General features: G+C 39.0%; 1 long non-coding RNA gene across 1 annotated transcript in view; it reads left to right on the top strand.

Annotated features, from left to right (window-relative positions):
* Nucleotides 1-4,910, top strand: part of LOC145357489 (uncharacterized) — a 53,727-nt gene extending 48,817 nt beyond the window's left edge. Inside the window, exons 2-3 of the long non-coding RNA XR_013889294.1 lie at nt 3,816-3,844; nt 3,995-4,910. This is a non-coding gene — a long non-coding RNA (uncharacterized LOC145357489). The remainder of the gene's footprint in view (nt 1-3,815; nt 3,845-3,994) is intronic.
* The last annotated feature ends 7,438 nt before the right edge of the window (nt 4,911-12,348 follow it).

Here is a 12,348-nt window from a genome sequence, read left to right on the forward strand (position 1 = left end):
TGAATCAGGTTGAAACTCCTCAAGACAACAGGGCCCTAAATTGGATTTCAGATACAGGCATAAACATCATCGTCAGCTTGCCTGTTGTGTCCCTGGCGGATTCTTACCTTGCTGTTATTGGGAGCAGTGCCCATTCTCTCAGCTGCCTAATGAGCGGAGCAGTTCCTGAACTCATTAAATTCTGTTCCCGCTCATAAAGATTATTTTTTTCACACTTTGAAGACAAATGGAGCAAGCAAGTGAAATGGGAATATTTAAAGGGGATTTACAATTATAGGTAACCAGTAAATCCTCACTTAACCACAAATTATTGGCGAACTTATTGAATTTTCAGCAGACGTGCTATAATTAGTATCAGCTCATCGGGGTTAATTTATGTTTGGTGCACATTTAAACATAAAAGGACAGTGTACTCCTGTACAAAATTTGGAAAATCTTTGTTTGTTCAGGGAATGAGAAAAGCTGGACTCAAAATGTTAACTGTTTCTCCCACCACAGATGCTGCCAGGTCCGTTGAGTCCAGCATTTTTTGTTTTTATATGATATATATATTAGACAAAATGAAAATAGCTGTGTACTTTTCCTCACGATATTGTCAACACATGTGCACTGATGATGTGAATTATGTCATCTGTGTTTATAATCAAACGTCAATAGATTTATCATGAAAATGCTTCTTTTTAAACCACGTGTACACAGCAAGCTATACAGCCATGGCACAAAGAACCTAAGATCATTCGGGATGAGGAAGACCGTTCAGCCCATCTCAATGAGTGGTCTTGAAAGGCCTCACAATTCCTGGTTTGCAGCAACCATTTTATTCAGTACAGTTTTCATCTCCAGAAATACCATGTACTGGCTAGTCTACAATCCCAAAAATCACAGCTAAATTTGCCCTTTACCAGTTATGTCATGTGTCCCTTTGAACCACTTCTCACAACTTAATGTAAAGTAATTTTCTAGATTTGCAATCTCCAGACCATTTACTATCAAAAACTTCAAAAAGATCAGCACTCGATCACCTCTACTTAAGGTGGAAAAGGCTAAGTTCATCCAGTGTTCCTGTTCCACATAGTTCTGATCTCTGGACACAAGTCTCAGCATCATGGCTTTTTGTACTGACTGCAAAACTAGTATAGCTCAGGGACTGTATTCAAGGTGTGGTTTGATCAAAGCACTTAGAGTTTCAGCATAATTTCCTCTAACTTACATTGTATTATCTTCTATTGTTTCCTTCTATATACATGAGCATTCTCTTTGCCTTGTAGTTTGCTGCTGTGTAGCAGTTGGACATCTTAAATCTTAAATCTAGTAAGTTTTGTAATTCAACATGATTGATGAAGGACAAATATCACCTATCTTTCCTCCCTATTTATAATATTTTATATATACATGCATTACATTCTACCTGACACTGTTTCACCTACTATTTTTAAAATTCAACATTTAATAACTAGGCTCCATCCTCCAAATTGATTTCCTCTTGCCGTTTTGAGCTTAATGCAGATTAAGTCAATTTGCATTGAGTTTCTGCATCAACATTGTTGATTTAAATCAAAAACCCTAATGTTCCCAATTTCCTGGCTATTACACTCAGCACTTCCTGTCTCCAAATCTAACTCCTTTAATAAGTACTTATCATTTTCTATGTTTTAACATGTTCAATATTCATGCGAAAGATTGACTCTTGAAATGCCCAAGACTCTTAAACTTAACTAGTAGTCTTCCATGTGAAACTTTGCCTCATGTCTTTTGGGACTCCTTAATATCACAGGTTTCCACGTTCTGCTTGGGATGCGACTTCCTCAAAAGCTCAAAAGGATAGTTAGGTAGAATCTCCCCCATCTGAATCCATATTGACGATTATTTACCAAGTTATTACAGTACAGAGGATTCTCAAATTTACTCCTGATAATCAATTCCATTATTTATGCAATAAAGGTATGACAAATTAATCTGCAGTCCATTACTGCCCCTTTGGTAAGTGACACCATGTTAATCTGCTTTCAATCTATTTGGAATATAGTCAGTTCTGAGTGAATACTTTATAAGAACCGTCAACATCTCACAAAAAGAGAAATGAGAGTAGGGGTGATTATTTAGTTACATTTATGTAGCAACTGTCATAATGCCAGAACATTTCAATGTGCTACACAATTACAGAAGCATTTATAAAGTGTAATCACTGCTGTAATTTAGAAAATGCAACAGGCGTTTTCTAAAGGTCTGACAAATAACAATGTGATAATGGCCGATAACCTCTTTTTAGTGAAGCTGAATAGATGTGAAAAAAATGAGAAATATTGTCCAGGTCAGCAGGGAGAATTCCTCTAATCTTCAAAATTGTTGAATGGAATCTTATAAATCCACCTGTGAGGGCAAAAGGAGCTTCAGTTTACACTAGGATATATTTGTTTAGTGGGCATTTTTCTTGTATAAGGTTTCCATTTCATTTATATTGAAGTAATTAATCCTGTTTATGAGATTTTTAATTTGGAACAATAGTTTGGAGAGAAGTAATCAGAATATTTATTATCTTATCCTCATTCATTGTCAAAAGGTGATTCATATTCTTTATGATTCTCACCTTTTCTGTACCTGCTCAGTTGAAATAGAAATACTGAAAGAATTTTTTACTGGTGTTTTATTTCTGCAGTTTTTTTGCCCTGGTGCCCATTTGTCTCTCCAACCACCTTTTTGATATATTTGTGATCTCTTATTTGGCAAAACAATATTTTATCCAACCTCCGGATATACAACTTGCAAGCAAGTGTTAGTGATTTGGAGTGGGGTCCTTATTGATTTTCCCCCTTTCGCTGTTCAGAGTACTATGGTCAGTTGCATCATCCCTCCTACTGCCTTGACTGTGTTCTGAATATTATCACCTTCTAGTATTAAAATAAAATCAATAATTAGTTAACTAAAAGTAGATGAATCACCTTTTCTTAGCCACTCCATTTTGGAGCCCAAAAAATTGCCATGAGACCAATAATTTCAGGGGAGAAGTGTGGATTAGCCAGCAGCGGCATGCCCCAACCTGATTTAACCAATCGCTTCAGCATGGCTCATTCCAGTGGATGGTACCTTAACCTGCTCGATATTAGCAAGCTTCAATAAAGCTTATTAAGATCATGCCCAAAATGGCATGTTCCATATTTCTTTTTTCATTAGACCCTTCCTCTTAATTTACACTTATACTGAACTAGTTGAATGCTAAGCCTCTTGGGAAACTGAAAACTGTGCTCTGTCATTTGTGACAGACTATGATGAACTGCCAAGTCCTGCTCTACTGTACCGTAATATCACTAAAATATCACCACACTTGGAAATAATTGTGCTGGTAGCTGACTGCGGCCCCATTGCAAATACACTCATGAATCAATTGTTAACACAAGTACAAAAAAGGAGGAAGACAAGATATTTTCTATTATTCTACATGTATGTAATATTTTCATGTATTAATTTGAATTCCAATGCTTTGCAGTAAAAGTTGATGTGCTCACTTCTGAACTGACCAGTTCTCATTTCCACGAGCACTGCCTAACGCTCTGATTTTTCTCCATGTACCCAACACCCACACCATATAATCTCTCCGCATGACTGAACAAGGAACATTTGTGGTTTAAGGGCTTAATATACTACCTTCTTGGACATGTCTCTGAAGTTGAAGGTCAGGCAACTCTGATTCATATAATGAGAGTGGTTTTCATTAGATGCCAAGCACTGTTTACTCAACAGCTACTAAAGCAACACTAAAAACAGGTTTGCATGAGCTGGCAGAAACAAACTTCAAAACTTGTTATTTTCTTTTTCAGGAACAAAGGTCAAATGTAGTCCCAAACAGGTACAGTACTCTTAACTTATCAATTATTATTTTTCATTCTGAGGCGTATACATGAGGATGTTAATTCAGATAACTTTTAAAAACAGTTGTATTTTCTATTCCAGACATCCAATGTCTGAAATAAATGTCTGTTTACTTAATTTCTCCAAGGTTCGTGATGATCATCTATTGGAAATAGACCTGAAAATCTGGAGGACCCCATGGAATGTCTATTAGTATCAAACAATTCCAGTTCCGGTGTATCATGAGGTAGATGTAGAGCAAGATTGCCTGTACATTGCTCCTTCAATATTTCTCAATGTCAGTCCCAGATAAACATCCTCCTTCTACAAAGTGATGTTTTAATTTTCAACAACACCCATCTTTCTGGCCTGTCTGAGTAAGATTTTCCATTTACTGAATTTTGAATATTCTGTGCTGTGGATCTGTAACAAAACCAACTGGACAGTGGCTACCTGAACTTATTCCAATTAAAACACATACAAAGTTGGTCTAGATTTAGACCCAAAACTCAGACATGAAAGTAAGTACAGTGTCTAACAGACTGTGATACTCAGCTCCTCAATGAGTAACATTATATTATTTGTTGACAGAAGAAAGGGTTCCAGACTTTTCTAGAATTCCCATTTAAGGTTATGTGGTGTGCTGTGCCCATTACACAGATAGTAGCAGTATGAGGCAGACCGAAGTGCTCCCTGCAACTGGACATGGATCATAGTCTGATTTGCAACATAGAATCTCAGAGTGGAAAGCTTCAGCACTTTACTGGGGTGGCACGGTGGCACAGCAGTTAGCACTGTTACTTCACGGTGCCAGTGACCCAGGTTCAATTCACCACTTGGATGATTGCCTGTGTGGAGTTGGCATGTTCACCCCATGTCTGCATGGGTTTCCTCTGGGTGCTCCAGTTTCCTCCCACAGTCTGAAGATGTGAGGGTTAGGTGGATTGGCCATGCTAAATTGCCCCTTAGTGTCAGGGGGACTAGCTAGGGTAAATGCATAGGGTTATGGGGATAGGACTTGGATGGGGTTGTGATTGGTGCAGACCCGACGGGCTGAATGGCCTCTTTCCGCACTGTAGGGATTCTATGATATCAATGCAGCATCAAACCAAGAGTTGTTGGGAATGAAGCCTAATAATGAAGATCGGAAGCAAATTTTGATAACAGATTGGAAACGGAGAGAATGTCAAGAATGTGATACTCCTTTTAATTTTTCTCAAGCAATTGTTGATAGATCCAGCATACATTTTGTACTGTTCAGAAATTAATCTACAAAATATAGAATTTTGTGATACTTTGGAAGCTGTGTACATAATGTTTACTTTGGACAGAAAATAGGGTGGAACACTACATTGGTAATCTTATATTCAGGAATGTAGGCAGATTTTAGGACACTTCTGAATTTGCAAAGTATGTATAGGATAGGCTATATGGACTAGCAAGTTTATTTTGTAAGTTCATCAATTTATATGTCACTAAGTGTGAATGCAGTCTCAACTGCTTGGATGGTCTGGACATTGTTGCATGATTTAAAGAGAACATGTGAGTGTGTATTATTGAAGTGAGAATGTAAAGGACAAATAAGGACGTGACAAATTGTTAATGATGTTTAATTTTAAACTTTTAAAGAGGGTGAAAATAGTTTGATTTGGGGTATGGTAACATAATGGTTATGTCACTGGGTGAGTTATTCAGAGAGCTGTCCTAATGATTTGGAGATAAAAGCAAAATACTGTGGATGCTGGAATCTGAAACAAAAAGAGAAAATGCTGGAAAATCTCAGCAGGTCTGAAGGCATCTGTGGAGAGAGAATAGAGCCAATGTTTTGAGTCTGGATGACCCTTTATCCGAGCTAATGATTTGGAGAAGTGAGTTCACATTCACCACAGTAATTAAATAAACTGGCATCAGGAATATGATCATGATACTACCATATTATTGAATGTCCTTCAGGGAATGAAATTCACTGCCTTATCTTGATCTCACGTATATGTGACTCCAGACCCAGAGCTAACTAACTTCTCCCTGAAATTGCCAAGCACACCACTCAGTTTTATTCAAGAAGACTATCACTTTCTCAAGGACACTTGGGACTGGACAATATTTCCACATTCTATGAATGAAGAAAAACAAGTCAAAACACATTTCAAGAAAAATGAACTAATACTGATACTGTGCTCCCAAACTTAAGAGTGGTTCAAAAGTTTTGGGTTACCTGCCATTTTAATTCTCTGCCACACTCTTTAATCTCAGCCTTCTACCAAGTTCCAGTGAAACTCAACAAAAACTTGTGGAATACCATCTCAACTTTCACTTCAGCATTTTATAGTCATTTGAACTTAACACTGAGTTCAGCAATTTCAGATTGTAAACTCTACTCCCATTTTTCGATGGCAGTCATTGAAGATGATTCCAGTGCACTTATTTACACCACAAGACCTATCTTTTGTGTATTGTCCCACTACTGCCTCCTGCCTTGTATCATAATTCCTTTGGCCATTTAATCTCTCCTGCTTTCATCTAATCACACACAACCCACCCTTCCCACAGCTCCCCCCAACCCTGCTTACATTCCTTTTTTTGAAGTTCCAATGAAAGATTATTAATCTTTCTCTCCCTCTCACAGAGACTGTTCAATTTGCTGAGTATTTCCTGCATTTTCAGATTTCCAGTAACTACAGTATTTTACTTTTGTAGCAGAGAAGGACACCTGGAGCAACTTCCAGCAGAAAGCCAAAAAGATTTTCACTTGCTTTCTAAATTTAACTTTAAACATTACAATATTTCCACTAATGGAACAATAGAAATTCCCCACTCAGTAATATCCTATAAAATAATTTCAGCAGCTCTTCCAATACTACATCGTGGTATCAGCAACTGCTTTATTCTCTTTTCAGGAACTCTGTACCCATTTAACTAATATTTTTTGCCTCAATGAAATAATTTTGTCAGGAAATTAACACCCCGATTTTGCCTCCTTCCGTTTGTTGAGTCCTTGGTTCAAATAACTCCATTCTCCAAGGCGGCCTTCACGACACACGACAGCTCAGAATCGCTGAGCAGAAACTGATAGCCAAGTTCTGCACCCATGAGGACAACCTCAATCGGGATCTTGGGTTCATGTCACACTATCTGTAACCCCCATGACTTGCCTGAACTTGCAACATCTCACTTACTGTCCTGTCTGGAGACAATACACATCTCTTTAACCTATGCTTAATGCTATCTCCACTCACATTGTCTGCACCTTTCAGATTTGAATAGCAGATTAGCTGCAAAGACTTGCATTCTAATCAGTATTCTGTAAACTATGTGTGCTTTTATTTGTCCTGTTTGCAATCAGAACTCTCCACTCACCTGACAATTGAACAGTGTTCCGAAAGCTAGTGGCGTTTACTACCAAATAAACCTGTTGGACTTTAACCTGGTGTTGTGAGACTTCTTACTGTGTTTACCCCAGTTCAATGCCAGCATTCACCACATCATCAAATAACTGGACCATCATAAAATATCAATATGGTTAATTGTGAACAAGACAGAGTGAGATCAAAGGTAACAAGGTAGGTGAGAAGGAGGGAGATGGTAATGGCAATGGTGTGTTAAATTTGTGAGCAGATCAGAACCGTGTGATGAAGTTAAGGTTAGAGTGAAATGTGAGTTAGTGGGAATAGTTCACACCACGTGGTGAGTCTTTAATCAACATGAAAAATAATGGAAGGACAATGGAGGAAAGACACACCACCCTGATTTCCCATTAATAATGAGAGCTGAATGAATGAATCCTCTGTGGTTCAATGCTAGTTTTCGGTATATGTAAAGACCTGTAGAGATAAAATTAGCAGGGATGTAGTAATTAGCAAGGGAGATGTGAAATATGCAAATTATTTTGGGAAAGAACAGCTGCAATGATGGATTGTACCCAGGCTAGAGATTTCATGAAATTTGTTATGGTGCAGAAAAGGCCATTTGGCCCATCCTGTCTGTACCATCTCTCCAAACAAACATCGTGATTTAGTGAAAGGCCACAGTGTAAGGCCTTTGGCTGGCATAGTGGCATAGTGGTTAGCACTGCTGTCTCACAGTGCCAGGGACCTGCGTTCTATTGCAGGCCTTGGGTCACTATGTGGAGTTTTCATGTTCTCCTCTGTCTATGGGTTTCCTCCAGGTGCTCCGGTTTCCTCCCACACTCCAAAGATGTGCGGGTTAGGTTGATTGGCCATGCTAAATTGCCTTGGTGTCGAGGAAACTAGCATGGTAAATGTGTGGGGTTATGGGGTTAGGATCAGGGTGGGATTGTGGTCATTGCAGGCTCGATAGGCCTCATTCTGCTCTGTAGGGATTCTATGAATTTACACCACGGGGTTGGAAAATTGTACAAACTCCCTCAGACTGTGTGCTTAGTCCAAACTGTGTGCAACTGTTTTGAAGCACCTCAGAGAGCAACATGATCAATATATATAATTTGAACAGAATTATACTCCTTGTAATCGAAATAGTGAAAGTATATAATGTTCTAATTACTGAATTGAAATTCCTCAGAGTATATCTTGATCTCTGTAGAAAATGTGAATATCATTCCACTTTCTAGTAATGAGTTTGAAATGTTTTTGTAATATTTCTTTCAGATATTTTATAAATAAAGTATATTTTTGTAAGAAAAATCATGACTTAATGCCATTCACCTGCCTTTTCCCCATACCCCTGCAAACTGTTTCTATTGAAGCAATCGTCTAATAACCTCTTGAATGCCTCTTTGAGCCTGAGCCTACCTACGTCACAACTTCCTGCATTCCAGACCCACACCACTCATTGTGTGAAAAAAAAACTCACATCACGTTTTCTTCTTTTGCAAATCACTTTAAAATTGTGCCCTCTTATTCCTGATCCTTTTACGAACAGGAACAGTTTCTCTCTATCCACTCTTTTGAATATCTGTATTAAATCTCTCAGCCTTCTCTCCAAGGAGAATGTCCTAAATTCTCCAATTTATCCTCGTAACTGAAGTTTCTTATCCCTTTTTATAAACCTCTTCTGGTCCCTTTGCAATGCATTCACATCCTTCCTATAGTGTGGTGCCCAGGACTGTACACAATATTCCAACTGAGGTCTAACTAGTGTTTTGTATAAGTTCAGCATAACCTTCTTGCTCTTGTACTATGTGCCCTGATTAATAAAACCCAGAATACTATATACTTTATTAACTGCTCTCTTCATCTGTACTGCCACCTTCAATAAACTATGCACACCCACACCCAGGTCCCTCTGCTCCTGCGCTGCTTTAAGAATTTTACTGCTTATTTAAAATGCATCACCTCACACTTCTCCACATTGAACTTCATCTGTGACCTACCTGCCCACTCCACCAACCTATCTGTCCTTTTAACGTTTTGCACTAACCTCTTCGCAGTTTACAATATGTCAAAATTTTGCGTTATCTGCAAATTTGAAATTGTTCCCTGTGCACCAAGATAAAAACACAGAAGATAGAGCCGGAGCAGGCCATTTGGCTATTCAAGCCTGCTCCACTATTCATTAAGATCCTGGGTGATCATCCAACTTCTAATCCTGCTTTTTCCCCATCAGCTTTGATCCCATTTGCTCCAAGTCCTATATCCAATCGACTATTGAATGCATTCAATGTTTTGGCATCAACTAATTCCACGGGCTCACCAATCTTTGGGTGAAGAAATGTCTCCTCACCTCTGTCCTAAATGACTTATCCTGAATCCTCAGACTGTGACACTGGTTCTGGACTCCCCCACTGTCGGGAACATCATCCCTGCATCTATTCTGCCTAGACATGTTAGAATTTTATAAGTCTCTATGAGATCCCCCCTCATTCATCTGAACTCCAGCAAAAACAATCCTAATGTAGTCAATCTCTCCTCATGCATCAGTCCCACTATCCCCAGAATCAGCCTGGTAAACCTTCGCTGCACTTCCTCAAGAACAAGAACATCGTTCCTCAGAAAAGGAGACCAAAACTGCACACAATACTCTAGGTGTGGCCTCACCAAGGCCTTGTAGAGTTGCAACAACACATCCCTGCACCTGTACTTGAAACCTCTCGCAATGAAGGCCAGTATGCCATTTGCCTTCTTTACCATCTGCTGCACCTGTATACTTACCTTCTGTGACTGGTACACAAGGACACCCAGGTCTCACTGCACATGCCCCTCTTCTGATTAACAGCCACTCAGGTAGTAATCTGCCTTGTTTTGCTTCCAAAGTGAATAGCCTCACATTTATCCAAATTATACTGCATCTGCCGTTGATTAGCCCACTCACCCAAACTGTCCAGATCATGCTGAAGGATCTCTGCATCCACATCACAGTCCACCCTCCCACCCAACTTGGAATCATCTGCAAACTTTGAGATGTTACATTTTGTTCCCTCATCCAAATCATTAATATATATTGTGAATAGCTGGGATCCCAGCACCAATCCCTGACGCACCCCACTAGTTACTGCCTGCCAATTTGAAAAGCACTCATTAATTCCAGCTTTTTGTTTCCTCTCTGCCAAACAGTTTTTTACCCATCTCAATACACTTCCCCCAACCCCATGCACTTTAATCTTTCATGATAATCTCTTGTGTGGGACTTCGTCAAATGCTTTTTGAAAGTCTAAATATACCACATCTACTGGTTCCCCCTTGTCAACTCTACTAGTTACATCTTCAAAGAATTCCAGCAGATTTGTCAAGCATGATTTCCCCTTTATAAATCCATGCTGACTCTGTCCAATCCTGCCACTGCTTTCTAAATGCTCTGTTATAAGTCCTTGACAATGGGTTCGAGAACTTTCCCCACTAACGATGTTAAGCTTACGATGATTCCCTGTTTTCTCTCCACCTCCCTTTTTGAATATTGGAGTGACATTCACTACCCACCAATCTGCAGGAATTGTTCCAGACTCTGTAGCATCCTGAAAGATGATCACCAATGCATCCATTATTTCGAGAGCCACTTTCTTAAGTATTCTGGGACGTAGATTATCAGGCCCTGGGAATTTGTTCACCTTCAATCTCATCAACTTTCTCAGTACCATTTTTCTACTAATATGGATCTTCGTCAATCCTTCCCTCTCACTAAATCTTGCATTTTCCAACATTTCTATCATTTGATTTATGCCACTTTTGTGAAGACAGACCAAAGTATGTATTCAGTTGCTCGACCATTTCTTTGTCCCCTTTTATACATTCCCCCGTTTCTGTCTGTACAGGGCATCTACATTTGTCTTCACCAACCTCTTTCTATTCACGTACCTGTAGAAACTCTTAGTGTCAGTCTTTATGTTCCTTACAAGCTTACTTTTGAAAGGTATTTTCTCCTTAATCAATCCCTTGGTTCTTCTTTGCTGAATTCTAAACTGCTCCCAATCCTCAGACCTATTATTTTTCTTGGCCAATCTGTATGCTTCTTCCTTAGATCGGATACTTTCACTAATTTCCTTCGTAAGTCATGGATTGGCCCTCTTACTCATTTTGCTTTTGTGCCAGACAGGAATAAATAGTTGCTGCACTTCCCCCATGAGTTCCTTGAATGTTTGCCATTGTCTATCCACTGTCATCCCTTTAAGTAACTCTCCCCAATCTATCAAGGCCAACTCATGCCTGATACCCTCATAGTTTCCTTTATTAAGATTCAACACCTTAGTCTCTGAATCAACGACTTCACTCTCCACCTTGATAAAAAATTCTATCATGTTATGGTGGCTCATCCCTAAGGGGTCTCTTATACAGCTAGATTGGCAATGATTCCCTTCTCATTACACAGTACCCAGTCTAAGATGGCCTGCTCTCTAGTTGGTTCCTCCACATATTAGTCAAAAAAACTATCCTGTATACACTCCAAGAATTCCTCCTCTACAGCATTGTGGCTAATTTGATTTGCCCAATCTATGTGTAGATTAAAATCCCCATGATCACCAATATTCCCTTATCACCACCCTCCATCACTAATGTCACATTTAATGCCATCCCCAACATCACCAGTGCAGTAACACCCACTAATGTTTTTTGCTCCTTGGTATTTTTTTCGACTTTGACCGTATGGACTCCACGTTGTCAAGCCAATATCCTTTCTCACTATTGTGTTAACTTCCTCTTCAACCAGTAGTGCCACTCCACCACCTTTTCCTTTATGACTGTTCTTCCTAAATATTGCATACCCTGTTCAGTTCCCACCCCTGGTCACCCTGCACCACCAGATCATTAATATATATCTGGAAAAGATCCTGATCTCTAGGAAACACATTCAAATCTTTCTCCAGACTGAAAAATATCCATTGACCATTACTCATCATTTTCTATTATTCAGCCAATTTTGTATCCATGTTGCGATTGTCCCTTTTATTCTATGAGCTATAATTTTTTTTACAAGCTGTTGTGTGGCACTGTATCCAATGCCTTCTGTTGTGTTTCCTATTAAAATAAGTGTCTGTTGGGAAAAAAAGGAAGCAACTGAAAATTAAAAGAAAATAAGAGCTAATGGTGCAAT

This window comes from Carcharhinus amblyrhynchos, chromosome 23, assembly GCF_965287045.1.
Source record: "Carcharhinus amblyrhynchos chromosome 23, sCarAmb.v2.hapA, whole genome shotgun sequence".
NCBI classification, from domain to species: domain Eukaryota; kingdom Metazoa; phylum Chordata; class Chondrichthyes; order Carcharhiniformes; family Carcharhinidae; genus Carcharhinus; species Carcharhinus amblyrhynchos.